Source organism: Glycine max, chromosome 19 (assembly GCF_000004515.6).
Source record: "Glycine max cultivar Williams 82 chromosome 19, Glycine_max_v4.0, whole genome shotgun sequence".
Classification (NCBI taxonomy): domain Eukaryota; kingdom Viridiplantae; phylum Streptophyta; class Magnoliopsida; order Fabales; family Fabaceae; genus Glycine; species Glycine max.
In genome coordinates, this window is record NC_038255.2 from 31,485,259 (window position 1) to 31,500,912 (window position 15,654).

At 37.2% G+C, this 15,654-nt stretch overlaps 1 non-coding gene across 1 annotated transcript; it reads right to left on the reverse strand.

Annotated features, from left to right (window-relative positions):
* Positions 1–1,268: 1,268 nt before the first annotated feature.
* LOC113000535 (small nucleolar RNA R71) lies at positions 1,269–1,375 on the reverse strand. The gene has a single exon (XR_003265868.1). It is a non-coding gene; the product is annotated as a small nucleolar RNA R71 (small nucleolar RNA).
* Positions 1,376–15,654: the final 14,279 nt, after the last annotated feature.

Below are 15,654 nucleotides of genomic sequence, written 5' to 3' on the forward strand. Positions count from 1 at the left end.
TCTTGGGTGTTTTGCTGTGAATAGAGTTTTGCGACGGACTTAGCAACCACTTTTGCTTGCGGCAAAACATAGTAGTAGTAGAAATCAATTAGAGACGGATTTTAGCGACCACCCATGCTGAATTATTTGTGATTTTTTGTTTTAGTAGCTAGGGTTGTTATTTTTGGCTGAAGTTTTTTGTGGTAACTTCTTTTAATCCATATTTTGTGGGAAAAATAGCTAGAGCCTTTAGTTTGGTCAGATTTGAAAGTTCCAAAAAAGTAGCAAATTTTGTGTTTGCCAAAACTTCAAACGGCCATAACTTTTGCTCCGGTTATCAGAATCACAATTATTATATATGCATTTGGGGTAGAAAAAAATTTCCTATGCCATGGGAGCCGGCCATAGGCCAGCCGAGGTCTCCATCGTCCAAAAAGAGTGATTCTGTCAAAAGTTTTTTATTTTTCAAGTTTTATTCACTTATTTTTCTTAACCTACCATTTTTAGCTTTCATAGTTAGACTTTGAATTTTTGTCTGAAATTTTTTGTGCTATCTTCTCATCATTTTATAAGGTTGCTCACAAAATTTCAAGTCATTTGGATATCATTTGAGGGTAGCTGTAGTTCAAACCTACACCTTTATTTACATGACAAGGCAACTAGTTGTGTGCATGCTGAATGTAGTGTATGACTAGAGGCAATCCATCTGACTTACAACCCTTTGATCCTGAGATAGATAGGACATTTCATAGATTAGTTAGGCATCATTTTATACCTTTTGATCATTCTGAGCATTCCATTACTGGTGAATATGTGCATTCTGTTATTGGTGATTTTGAACATCCTGATCTTGAGCATTATATTTTGAGCATTCTGATTCTGAGCATTCTAATTTTGCACATTCTGAGAACATGGCACAACCTCCACCCCGTGAGAGGACTCTAAGGGAAATGGCTGCACCTGATTTCACCTACGAAAGCTTGTGCATCCAATACCCTGATGAGGATGTCCCATATGTTCTTAAAACTGAACTGATTCATTTGCTTCCAAAGTTTCATGGCCTTGCAGGTGAAGACCCGCACAAACATTTGAAGGAATTTCATATTGTCTGCTCCACCATGAAACCCCCAGATGTCCAGGAGGATCACATATTTCTGAAGGCTTTTCCTCATTCTCTGGAGGGAGTGGCAAAGGACTGGCTGTATTACCTTGCTCCAAGGTCCATCACGAGCTGGGATGACCTTAAGAGAGTATTCTTAGAAAAAAATTTCCCTGCTTCCAGGACCACAGCCATCAGGAAAGATATCTCAAGTATTAGACAACTCAGTGGAGAGAGCCTGTATGAGTACTGGGAGCGATTTAAAAAACTATGTGCCAGTTGCCCTCACCATCAGATTTCGGAGCAGCTTCTTCTCCAATATTTTTATGAAGGACTCAGTAATATGGAGAGAAGTATGATAGATGCTGCCAGTGGTGGAGCCCTTGGAGACATGACTCCTGCTAAAGCCAGAAATTTAATTGAGAAGATGGCTTCCAACTCTCAGCAGTTTAGCGCCAGAAATGATGCCATAGTCATTAGAGGAGTGCATGAGGTAGCTACAAACTCAGCTGCATCATCTGAGACTAAGAAGCTTGAAGGCAAACTGGATGCATTGGTTAACTTGGTAACCCAGCTGGCCTTGAATCAGAAATCTGTACCTATTGCAAGGGTTTGTGGTTTGTGCTCCTCTGCTGACCACCATACAGACCTTTGCCCTTCCATGTAGCAACCTGGAGCGATTGAGTAGCCTGAAGCTTATGCTGCAAATATTTACAATAGACCTCCTCAACCTCAGCAGCAAAATCAACCACAGCAGAACAATTATGACCTCTCCAGCAATAGATACAACCCTGGATGGAGGAATCACCCTAACCTTAGATGGTCCAGCCCTCAGCAACAACAACAGCAGCCTGCTCCTTCCTTCCAAAATGCTGCTGGCCCAAGCAGACCATACATTCCTCCACCAATCCAACAACAGCAACAACCCCAGAAACAGCCAACAGTTGAGGCCCCTCCACAACCTTCCCTCGAAGAACTTGTGAGGCAAATGACTATGCAGAACATGCAGTTTCAGCAAGAGACCAGAGCCTCCATTCAGAGCTTAACCAATCAGATGGGACAATTGGCTACCCAATTGAATCAACAACAGTCCCAGAATTCTGACAAGCTGCCTTCTCAAGCTGTCCAAAATCCTAAAAATGTCAGTGCCATTTCATTGAGGTCGGGAAAGCATTGTCAAGGACCTCAACCCGTATCACCTTCCTCATCTGCAAATGAACCTGCCAAACTTCACTCTACTCCAGAAAAAGGTGATGACAAAAATTTACCTAACAATTTCTATGCAGGTGAATCTTCTTCCACAGGTAATTCTGATTTGCAGAAGCAGCACATTCCCCCTCTTCCATTCCCTCCAAGAGCATTTTCCAACAAAAAAATGGAAGAGGCAGAGAAAGAGATCTTGGACACGTTTAGAAAAGTAGAGGTAAACATACCTCTGTTGGATGCAATAAAGCAAATTCCAAGATATGCCAAATTCTTGAAGGAGCTGTGCACTAATAAGCGGAAGCTTAAAGGAAGTGAACAGATTAGCATGGGCAGAAATGTCTCCGCATTGATTGGTAAATCTGTTCCTCAAATTCCTGAAAAATGCAAAGATCCAGGTACATTCAGCATACCTTGTATTATAGGGAATAATAAGTTTGACAATGCCATGCTAGATTTAGGAGCTTCTGTTAGTGTTATGCCTCTGTCTATTTTTAATTCTCTATCTCTAGGTCCCTTGCAGTCAACTGATGTGGTAATTCATTTAGCTAATAGAAGTGTTGCCTACCCTGTTGGTTTCATAGAAGATGTCTTAGTTAGAGTTGGTGAACTGATTTTCCCTGTTGATTTTTATATTTTGAATATGGAAGATGGATTTTTTCAAGGATCAGTTCCCATCATTCTAGGCAGACCCTTTATGAAAACTGCTAGAACTAAGATAGATGTTTATGCAGGCACACTATCCATGGAGTTTGGTGATATAAGTGTTCATTTTAATATTCTGGATGCTATGAAATACCCATCTGAAGATCTTTCTGTATTTCGTGCTGAAATAATTGACCATGTTGTTGATGTATACATGACTGATCTTTATTCTAATTTGCATGCCTCTCACTCTTCATGCATTGAGTCTGAACTTGTACTTGATCATGTGTCTGAATTTGATGCTGAGAGTGAATCTGAGAGTGATATTGATTGCATGTCTGGTGGTGGTGTTTTACCTCTTGAGATTGATTTTATAGAGTCAGATAGGACTAACCATGTTTCAGGAAGTACACATACCTCTGACTTTCTTTATGAGGTAAAGGCTGAGAAACCATCTCCTTCTACCACTGTCCAGCCGACCACACCAGAATTGAAGCCTCTGCCATCAAATTTAAAATACGCTTACTTGGATGATAGCAAGAGTTTTCCAGTGATTATATCTGCCTCCCTTGCTGATGAGCAAGAGGAGAAGTTGTTGTCAGTTCTCAAGAAGCATAAGAAGGCTATAGGCTGGACCTTGGCAGACATTCCTGGTATTAGCCCATCCACATGTATGCATCGAATAAATTTAGAAGATGGAGCTAAACCAGTAAGACAGCCACGGAGAAGACTCAACCCGGTGATTCTTGATGTAGTGAAGAAGGAGATAACCAAGCTTTTGCAAGCTGGAATCATTTATCCTATCTCCGACAGCCAATGGGTGAGTCCCGTCCAGGTAGTCCCGAAGAAGACCGGCCTCACAGTGATAAAAAATGAGAAGGATGAGCTAATTCCTACTCGGGTGCAAAACAGTTGGAGAGTCTGCATTGACTATAGGAGGCTGAACCAGGTTACCAAAAAGGACCATTTTCCCCTGCCATTCATTGACCAGATGCTTGAACGCCTGGCAGGTAAATCCCACTACTGTTTCCTTGATGGTTTTTCTGGTTATATGCAAATTACTATTGCTCCTGAGGATCAGGAAAAGACCACATTCACCTGCCCCTTCGGCACTTTTGCCTATAGGAGGATGCCTTTCGGCCTGTGCAATGCCCCTGGTACCTTCCAACGGTGCATGATTAGTATTTTCAGTGATTTTTTAGAAAATTGCATAGAGGTGTTTATGGATGATTTCACTGTATATGGATCCTCTTTTGATGGTTGTTTGAATAGTTTGGAAAAAGTTTTGAATAGATGCATTGAAACTAACCTTGTTCTAAATTTTGAAAAATGTCATTTTATGGTTGAGCAAGGTATAGTTTTAGGCCACATTATTTCCAATAAGGGTATTGAAGTAGATCCGGCAAAAATTTCTGTTATTTCACAATTGCCTTACCCCTCTTGTGTGCGAGAGGTGCGATCTTTTCTTGGTCATGCAGGATTCTACAGGCGCTTTATAAGGGATTTTAGCAAAGTAGCCCTTCCATTGTCCAACTTGTTGCAAAAAGAGGTGGATTTTGACTTTAATGACAGATGCAAATAGGCTTTTGATTGCCTCAAAAGAGCGCTGACTACCACCCCCATCATCCAGGCACCCGACTGGATAGCCCCTTTTGAGCTTATGTGTGATGCATCAAATTATGCATTGGGGGTTGTCCTTGCTCAGAAAATTGATAAATTGCCCAGGGTGATATATTATGCTTCTAGGACTTTAGATGTTGCCCAAGCGAATTATACTACTACTGAGAAAGAGCTTTTAGCCATAGTTTTTGCTCTTGAAAAATTTCGATCTTATTTGCTTGGTACCCGCATTATTGTTTATACTGACCATGCAGCTCTAAAGTACTTGTTAAAGAAGGCTGATTCTAAGCCTAGGTTGATTCGATGGATGCTCTGGCTCCAAGAGTTTGACTTGGAGATCCATGATAGGAGCGGAGCACAAAATCTAGTTGCTGATCATTTGAGTCGGATCGAACGTGTATCTGATGCAGATTCACCTATTCGGGATGATTTCCCGGATGATCATTTGTATATACTGTATAGTATTTCTGACTCTCTTTCTACTCCCTGGTTTGCTAATATTGTCAATTATTTAGTTGCTTCTGTTTTTCCTCCCTTAGCATCTAAGGCCCAAAAAGATAAAATTAAAAGTGATGCTAAGCATTTTATTTGGGATGACCCCTACTTGTGGAAATTGTGCAGTGATCAGGTCATTAGGCGATGCATTCCAGATCATGAGACTGACTCAGTCCTGCAGTTCTGTCATTCTTCCGCACCGGGAGGTCATCTGGGTGTTCAAAGGACAGCTCGCAAAGTGCTTGATTGTGGTTTTTATTGGCCCACCATCTTTAAAGATGCGTGGAAGATCTGCAGCACTTGTGAGCAGTGTTAGAGAGCAGGAAATACACTTACATGGCGACAACAAATGCCTCAACAACCTATGCTATTTTGTGAGGTGTTTGATGTCTGGGGCATAGATTTCGTGGGTCCTTTTCCTGTCTCTTTTGGTTATGTTTATATTCTCCTTGCAGTTGACTATGTTTCAAAATGGGTGGAAGCCAAGCCCACTAGAACTAATGATGCTAAAGTTGTTGCAGACTTTGTCAGGTCTAATCTGTTTTGCAGGTTTGGAGTACCTAAAGCAATTGTTAGTGATCAAGGAACCCATTTTTGCAACAGAACAATGCATGCCCTGCTTAAAAAGTACGGGGTGGTACACAGGGTATCCACACCATACCACCCCCAGACCAATGGACAGGCAGAAATTTCTAACCGGGAAATCAAGCGAATTTTAGAGAAGATTGTGCAGCCAAGCAGGAAAGATTGGAGTACCAGGCTTGATGATGCTCTCTGGGCACATCGGACTGCCTACAAAGCACCCATAGGAATGTCTCCTTATCGGGTTGTCTTTGGAAAGGCATGTCATCTTCCAATGGAAATTGAGCACAAAGCTTACTAGGCAGTGAAGATTTGCAACTTCTCTATGGATCAAGCTGGTGAGGAAAGAAAGTTGCAACTGAGTGAGTTAGATGAAATCCGCCTAGAAGCCTACGAGAATGCCAAGTTCTACAAAGAAAAGACCAAGAAGTTCCATGATAGCATGATAGTTAAAAAAGACTTCGTGGTTGGGCAAAAAGTGTTATTGTATAATTCTAGGCTTGGACTCATGAGTGGTAAGTTGAGGTCTAAGTGGATTGGTCCTTTTGTTGTTACTAATGTTTTTCCTTATGGTACAGTTGAGATCTAAAGCGACTCCACAAACAAGAGCTTCAAGGTCAACGGACATCGACTTAAGCCATTCCTCACGAACCCTTCTTTAGTGGACGTAGTGGTGGAAGAGACTTCCTTACTCCACCCTACTCTTCCTCCACCATGACTTAGGGAGTTTTTCTTTTCCTATCTCCTTCTTTGCTTTTATTACACTTGTCCGATTCTATTTGATGATTTAATTGTTTTAAATCTTTTAATTGTGCTACATTGAGGACAATGTGTTGTTTAAGTATGGGGGGGAGTGTTCTTTGGTTTTGCTAGTTTTGTTGGTTGTGTTAATTTGTTAATGTTGTTAGTTTCGTCAGATTTTTAGTTTAATATTTTGGGTCAATTTTGTGTGCATGTACGACTTTGCATGTTTTTCTTTGAATTATAGGATATGTTCAAGAAATGGGTAATTGTTTTGAAAATAAAAGTTCTTGACATTTTGTGACTTGAAATCCTTGATTCTTCTTTACATGTCATAATTGTTTTGAAAGCTCAATTTGAAAGTGATGAGTTTACCTTTGTGAGAATTTGAGCCATCATCCATCATCATAATCATTTGGTGTGTTTTGCCCTATTGACTGCTTGCACAATAGCCTTGGCTTGATTCTTGTTGATGCGTCCTAATTCACATGCATATTTGGAAATGATTGAGGCAATTTTGTTCTTATAAGCTTCTAGCCAAATGGACTTACCTTGAATTAATTCCTTTGATAGCCCTTTTGAGCCTTGTTTCCCTTTCCTTGTTTTGAAGCTCACTACAAGCCTTAAGTGAAAAACCATGATATCACCATATCCTTAAGGAATTTTGGAGCTTTGGAATTGTTTTGGGAATAAGTGTGGGGGGGTTTTTTGTTTCATTGGATAACTTGTTTTGTTGGCTATACTTCATGATGTATTTTGGGCCATACTTGATGTACATTGTATATTGGTTAAATGTTGGACATGCTGAATGAAATGCTGTTTCTCAAAGGATATAGAGTAAAAAAAAAAAGAAAAAAAAAATCGAAAATGAAAAAAAAAAGCAATAAAGTTGAGTGAATAAGATCTTAAATGGCAAAAGAATGATGAGACTCTTGGTTCTACTCTTTATGTTTAAATTTTATCTTTACTTCTTTTTATTTTCTTATTATGCACTTATTCCCCATTGCTCCTCTATTCCTTTGGGATTTAGCCACTTACTCCATATTTTTCCATACCTTGTCCTTGGCCCCATTACAACCTTAAAAGACCTTTTGATCCTCATGTGCTTGTGTTTATGGGTTGATTGTCAATTTTAGAATCTTGCCTAAGTTTATGTGGTGTTTGTTTTCATGGGTGCTTTGAGGGTAAATAGTAGCCTAGACACTTGAGAGATAGAGTGTATATCTTGTGAGGCTTTATCACTTTTCATTCTTGAGCTGATTAACTATTTTGCCATGATTGGGTTGCTTGGATGATTTTCATGAATGTCTTGACTTTTCAGATCTCCTTATGCTAGATGTTACCCATTACTTTCATTCCTTGATGTTCATTGAGAAATATGTGAATGTTTTCGTTTGTCTCTCTCTGATATCCTTGGATTTTGTTCTTTGTTTCATTTTGCCCAGGAGTGCAAAAGGCTAAGTATGGGGGTTTTGATGTGCCATCATTTTCTTCTATTTTCTAAACCCTTTTTGCACCATTTTAATTACTGATTGGTCTTAATTGTCAATTAATCAGGCAGTTTTATTATTTGGGCTCATTTAGCTAATTTGATGTTTTTAATCTAATTTCAGGAATTAATGAAACATTGGGCTTAATCCGGATTTTGGTTATGGACTTGAAGAGGGCAAATTAAGCAACGCTTACCTTAGTTAATTAGGAAATTTCGCAATTTTATTTTATGTTGTTCAGTGTTTATTTCGTTTTGGGCCAGAGTATTGTAATAGGGCCCAGTGACTTTGAGTGACTCTTTTTAAATAGCAGCCTTGGGATTCGTGCAAGGCATTCTGTTATGCTATTCATTATTCAGAGCTTTTGTTTTAGGGTTTACGTTTTCTGCTTTGATGCTACTGTTCACATAATGCAATTTTATGTTTTCTACTTCTAATTACAATTTCGTTCTTGCTTCTTCTTCTACTCTCATTTACGTTTCTGTTTCGTCTACATTTCTATTCATTTACGTTTTTGTTCATTTATGTTTCTGTTCATTTACGTTTCTGCTTCATGTTTCTTTTGCGTTTTTTGTTTGAATCCATGGAAGGCTAGATTTTCTGGTGTTGTTTCCTTTTGAGGACGAAGCCCAACTCTCTTTGAGGTTTCACTTGTAATGTGGTTTCCTGGCAGTTTTCCCTTCACCAATTATCCCAAATTCGTGAATATTAATCAGTGCACGCTTCGTGTTCGATTAATTGCCTCTGAGCCTAACTTGCGTTCATGGATGAAGGGCTAACTGGTGTATGTGGTGCCTAATCACGTATTGAAAACCCTAAGTTGATTTTCGCTTAGTAAATTGAAATAGGGTTGGATTAAGTGGTTGACTGTTAGGGACAAATTCTCCATAACCCAGGATAAGAGAATGGCTTCTGAATCAGAGGAAACAACCCGTTTTTAATATTAGTAGTTTCGTATTCCAGTTTACTTGTTCTGCTCTTTAATCACAAAACAAACAAACCCCCCCCCCAATCGTTACTGTTACTGCAAGTATATTATGAACATTTGGTTTGTCACTGCTCGTTGGGAAACGACCTAGGATCACTTCCTAGTTACTGCATTTTCATGTTTATTTGATTCAGGTACGGCCTCGATCACTTACTCCCAAGATCTTCAAACCTTGCACAGGTTTCTGAAGAAGATCTTATAGTCATGTGGGCCTTTCATACCGATTGACAAATTGATTGGGCACATTTAGTTCGGTATCACATGCATAAGGCATTGCGATTGAATGCTCCTTTACCATATCCACATTTAGTCACTTTTTTCCTTCAATATTATAACATCCCTCTTGATTCTGAACCATATATTCCAATCAAGAGATCTTTCTTGATCGGTGCTTTTGTGGTTGCGTCCTTTGGTTACCGCAAAGAGCGTGATGGCTCTTGGGTAAAAAAGGGTGCTCAACCAAATGATGATGAAGGACAATTAGCGGTTGAAGGGGACTCTTCTCTCCTTCAGAGTATTTTGGACAGGTTTGATGGACTTTAAACCTATGTTGGTGAGAGGTTTAATGCTTTGGAACGACAAGTGGACATGTGATTCAATGCAATGGACTCAAGGATCACAAAGGTTGAAGAAGATGTCACCATCATTCGCAACTACCTTGATTTACCTCCACCACCACCATCAGTTTAGACATTATTATTATTATTATATCTTATTTCTAAAGCCTTGTATTTGGCTATATGCTTATGACATTTGAACACTTAGTATTTTTAATATTTGCTTAGTATGACTGAATATTTACGGGTTGTGATATATGACTATGTGGTTTGCATTTCAATTTGGTTTTATTAATGTCTTTCTTCATGTATGGTTTCGAATCTTTTATGTTTGTTTTACAAAATATGCTTTGTGTATGTTTTAAATTATGTATGTTTTATGCGCTTTGGCCTTTTTGATGTTGCCAAAGGGGGAGAGAAAAATGGGTATTTTAAGAAATCAAGATATTTTTTTCAAAATTTTAAAATTAAGCATAAATTCAAAAAGAAAGGGGGAGAAAGGGATGAATGAACAGTAGAACAAAACTTGTATGTATCCTCTTGATTCCAGGATTGTCATCATCAAAAAGGAGGAGATTGTGGAAGCAATGCCATGCAAGGTTCTTTTGATGATGCCAAAGAATCAAGAGATAAGAAAATCCCAAAGATTCAAGAATCAAGTTTCAAGAATCAAGTTTAAAGAATAATCAAGATCAAGATTCAAGACTCAAGATTCAAGAATCAAGAGAAGACTCAATCAAGATAAGTACTAAAAATGTTTTTCAAAACATTGAGTAGCACAAGAAGTTTTCACAAAATCATTACCAAAGAGTTTTACTCTCTGGTAATCGATTACCAGAAGGTAGTAATCGATTACCAGTAGCCATCATTGTTATCAAAACTAATTTACAAAGTTGTAATCCATTATCATGAGCATGTAATCGATTACCAGTGTTTTAAAACATTAGATTTCAAATTTCAAGAGTCAGTACTTTTGTTTAAACATTTTCAAATCATTTTAAACTTGTGTAATCGATTATACAATACTTGTAATCAATAACCAATGTTTCTAAACGTTTTAATTTTCAAATTTAAACATGAAGAGTCACATCTGTTGATGTGTAATCAATTACACCTTGATGGTAATCAATTACCAGTGACTGATTTCGAAAAATAAATTTCCAAAAGTCATAACTCTTCAAGTGACTTATTTCTGAAAGTTTTTTTAAAAGTCACAACTTTTTAAGTGACTAGTTTTCAAAAGAGTCACAGTTTTTAAAGGGTGACTAGTTTTAAAGAAATTACCAAGAGTCACAAACTTCAACTTGAGTCATCAAGAGATTATAAATATGTGACCATGGCATGAATTTCATATCATCCTTCAATATCTTTTCATCATCTTTCAACAAGTTTCAGAACAAGTTTTTTTACAGATCTTTCTAATTCATTTCTCTTCATCTTTCTAAAAGTTTTTGTTCAATCCTTTCTCTTTCAAGAAAAGTTCTTTGATAAAAAACTTGTGTTATTCTTTTTCATTCTCTTCTCCCTTTGCCAAAAGAATAGAAGGACTAATCGCTTGAATTTTTTTGTGTCTCCCTTCTCTCTTCCAAAAGATTCAAAGGACTAACCGCCTGAGAATTCTTTTGATTCTTCCCTTCCCCTTAAACAAAAGATCTCAAAGGACTAACCGCCTGAGATATCTTTTGCTTCCCCTTACAAAGATTCAAAGGACTAACCGCTTGAGAATTCTTTGTCCCAACACATTGGAGGGTACATCCTTTGTGGTACAAGTAGAGGGTACATCTACTTGGGGGTTGTTATACTGAGAACAAGATAGGGTACATCTCTTGTGGATCAGTTCAAGTGGAGGGTACATCCACTTGGTTTTTCAAAGAGAACAAGGGAGGGTACATCCCTTGTGGATATTTGGCTCTTAAAGGATTTTACAAGGTTGAAAGAAATCTCAAGAACCATAGGTTTCTTGGGGACTGGATGTAGGCACGGTTTGTGGCCGAACCAATATAAATCTTGTGTTTGTCTTCTTCTTCCCTACACTCTTTAATTTCCGCTGTGTACTTTTAATTGCTGCTTTTACTTTTGGTTAAGTTTCTATTTCTGTTCTTTACTTTCTTAACTTAGTAGTAAAATCCCTAATTGAATCTAGTAACATTAAGAAGGATGGATTTTTAATTAGTCAAGACACGTTAATAATTAATTCAACTCCCCTTTCTTAATTATTCCAAGGCCACTTGATCCAACAAAGTCCCCGGTCGCCAGTGTGCAATGAACAAGCGATCAAAGGACTTAATCCTGTGGCAACGACTAACCCTTCAATCTCAGCATCAGGCCTCCCAAATTTCTGAACCTTCCTTCCAAGGGAGGATAACTTCAATTAAAGACGTTACTAAAAAAATTTAAATAATTTTAACAGTTTTAACAAATACTTATTGAAATATAATTTATTAAAAACCTCTCCTTTCCAAACAATAACTGCAACATGATCAACATAGACAATCACGCAACCCACCTGGAAAATCCTGGGCATCAACACGAGCTTCTTCAACATGTTGGAAGACCTCTTCAGCTGCGTCATCCATGTAGATGCATATGCTGTATGAAGATTTTGATGATGCCAAAAGATTAAAGATATTCAACATTGATTCAAGTCAAGATCAAGAAATCAAGAGAAACAATTTTACAAATAGTTCTTGATATGTTAAAAGAATCTCTTAAAAGAGCTTGCAATCGTTTGGCCTTAAAGTTGAGCTTTCAAATATTTTACAAAGTTTTTAAGCAAGTATTTCATTTTGAAAAAAATGTATTTTTCTCTCTGGTAGTCAATTACCCGAGGCTGTAATCGATTACCAGAAGCATGAATGGTTTTAACAGCTTTCAGAAAGAGTTTGAATTTGAATTTTAAAATGTGTAATCGATTACCACTATTATGTAATTGATTACTAGACACAAAAATTTTGAAATTCAAACTAAAAAGTCATAACTCCTCAAAATTAACTGTGTAATCGATTACCAGTGAGAAAGTTTTGAAAATAACTCTAAAAAGTCACAACTCTTCACAAGTTTTTTGAAAGGTCACCAAAGGCCTATAAATATGTGACATGTACTCGAAATTCTTCAGAGTTTTTTAGAACATTCATTATCCTATCCTCTCACATGAAAACCTTTGGCCAAACACTTGCAAAATCATTAAGGATTCTTATAAGTTCTTCAACTTGTATCATTCTTCTTTAAAAGAGAGAGAAATATTCTTCTGTACTTAAAAGCAAACGATTGTTAATCAAGAGACAGTGAGTCCTGGGTGGTTCAAAAGTTGTAAAGGGATTTACAAAGTTAGAGGAAATCTCAAGTGGGTTACTTGAGGACTGGACGTAGGCACAGGGTGTGGTCGAACCAATATAAAATTGAGTTTGCATTTCTCTCTTCCCTAAACTCCTTTAATTTATTGCATTTTAATTTTACTTTGCATATTTAGAGAAGTTTCAAGTAAATTGTTCTTTACTTCTTTTCTATTAAGTCTGCATATTCCTTTTTAAAGAGAGAATTAAAATTTGTTAGGGGAAATTTTTAAACTTAATTCACCCCCCCCCCCCCTCTTAAGTTATTGAGGCCACTTGTTTAACAATCCACGTGAGGAGCATCCTCAGCAACAACAGCGACTTCCCGTTGCCTACGTGCGGATGTTGTGGGCCTTTGCCGCTGAGGAGCATCATCTGAATCACGATTATCTTCTCTCTCTCTAGGGCTCTTCCTATAACTCTACCTAAGGTACGACCTAAACCTCTAATTCTAACCATAATCTGCAAATTTGCACATACATAAAAATTTATGTCAAAATTCAAAACAATACTTAAATCAATTACAATATAATCATTCCTAAATAAAAAAAATTATTTTAGAGTTAAAAGAAAAACAAAATCAATATATTTAGAATTAAAAGAAATAACTATTTAAAAACATAATTCAAAATAAACAATTTTTTATTTATCTAATAAACAATAACTATTTACAAACAAATAATAAAATAATATATTTATATTTCATAAAAAAACTATTTAAAAAATACAAAATTAATATATTTACAATTAAAATAAATAACTATTTCAAAACATAATTCAAAATAAACCTAGGGAACAATGGGATGAGGAGGAAAAGAAATTAGTACAATATAATTTAAAAGCCAAAAATATAATTACATCTGCATTAGGAATGGATGAACACTTTAGAGTATCAAATTGCAATAGTGCAAAAGATATGTGGGATACCTTACAAGTAACCCATGAAGGAACAAGAAATGTAAAAAGGTCTAGAATAAATACCTTAACCCATGAATATGAATTGTTTAGAATGAATCCAAATGAAACTATATAGGATATGCAAAAGAGATTCACACATATAGTAATCATCTTGCATCATTAGGAAAGATATTTCCCAATGAGGATCTTATTAATAAAGTTCTAAGATGTTTAAGTAGGGAATGGCAACCAAAGGTAACGGCTATTACAGAATCAAGGGATCTTTCTAACATGTCTCTTGCAACTTTATTTGGAAAGTTATAGGAACACGAAATGGAACTGTCGCAACCTACCCTTCGGCGGGAAGGCGACACGAGGGCTCACGGTGCATCTTCCAAGGGAGGAAGGCGCGCGGAGTCACCACCAACGATTATTCGAGGAAAACGTCGGAAAAACCGGAAAGGTGTGGTCTACGAACTTTAATCGTGAAAGGTTCGGGAGTTGTTTTTACGCATGGGGAAGGTATTAGCACCCCACGCGTCCGTCATAAGGGACGACAACCTTTAATCGAGTGTGCAAGACATGACTTCAAAATTATGTATTTTTCCTTTTTTATGTTTTTATGTATTTCCCCTTTTTTATGTTTTTTTGCTTTTTGTGGGCCTTTTGTATTTTTTATCTTTTTGTGGTCGACAAGGGTGTTTCCCTCGCTCCTACGTATCCTCAATTGCGAAGAGGAAATCAAACCTATGTAGTTCTTTTAGAACTAAACATTGGTTAAGTTGTTTTGATCTTTTTCCACAAGATCGATTTTAACCGAACAAAAGTCATCTAAGGCGTTGAACCATTAAATGATCTTTTGATTTTTGGAAAGGAGAGAAAAGTTAAGGCGTTGGACCATTAAGATCTCTTGGTTATGAAAGGAGAGAAACGTTAAGGCATTGGACCATTAACGATCTCTTGATTTTTGAAAGGAGAGAAACGTTAAGGCGTTGGACCATTAACGATCTCTTGGGGTGGTCAACAAAAGCGAGGCTTTTGCTCCTACGTATCCTCAATTGCGATGAGGAAATCAGACCTACGTAGTTCTTGTAAAAGTGGTAAAGTTACGTGTTGATTTTATGTTTTTGAACGGTCCATGTTAACCGATAAAAGCAAAGAGGATTGTTTAAGGCGTTGGACCTTAAAATGGTTTCAAGTGATTTTTACAAACAAAGCTTGATTTGTGAGTTGATTTTAGCCTTGGTTTCACTTTGGTTATTAATCAATTAATTCAAGGAAACTTTCAAAGAAAAACATCCGATTGATTTTTCTTAATTATTTTATTATTATTTTTTCAAGATATTTTGATTATTTTATTATTATTTTTCTTTTTTTGGTTTAATCGAGGTTACAACGTGAACGATCGGTTAGATTTTACTTTAACAGTGATTAAACGACATTACAACACAAATAATCGATTGAAATTCATTTTATCATTTATTAGGCGAGATAACGGCTTAAATAAACGGTTCAATCACGTTAAAAACGGAAGAAAAGAAAATCTAAAGTGAACGAGATGAAGATGAAAGCAAACAAAACAAGAAATGAATTGAAAGTCTCGGATTCGAACACTTATCGGTTGAAGAACGAAGAACGGTGAAGAACGGAGGAAAATCTTCACATATTTGCTCACGGAAACGTCTCGGAAGCGTTACGGAAGCACTTCGACTCGATTTTTCTTCACGGAAACGTGTTTTTTACCCAAAATAGCCGAAATGCATAGCCTAGGGGTCATGAACATTTTTGAAACAACCCCCCTCCCCTATTTATAGGAAAAAAGGGAGGTGCTTGCTACCCAGAGGCTTCTTGAGGAAGATTTCTAAGCGCACCCCAATTACTAAGTTCACCCCCTTTTCGTACTTTACGGAAGCCTTATGGAAGTGTTTTGGATTTGATTTTCCTCTTTTTTCTCTTCCATTTCACCAATATTAAGTGAAATATGTTTACCCAAGGTTTTCAGAAATTTTACAGAAGCATTACGGAA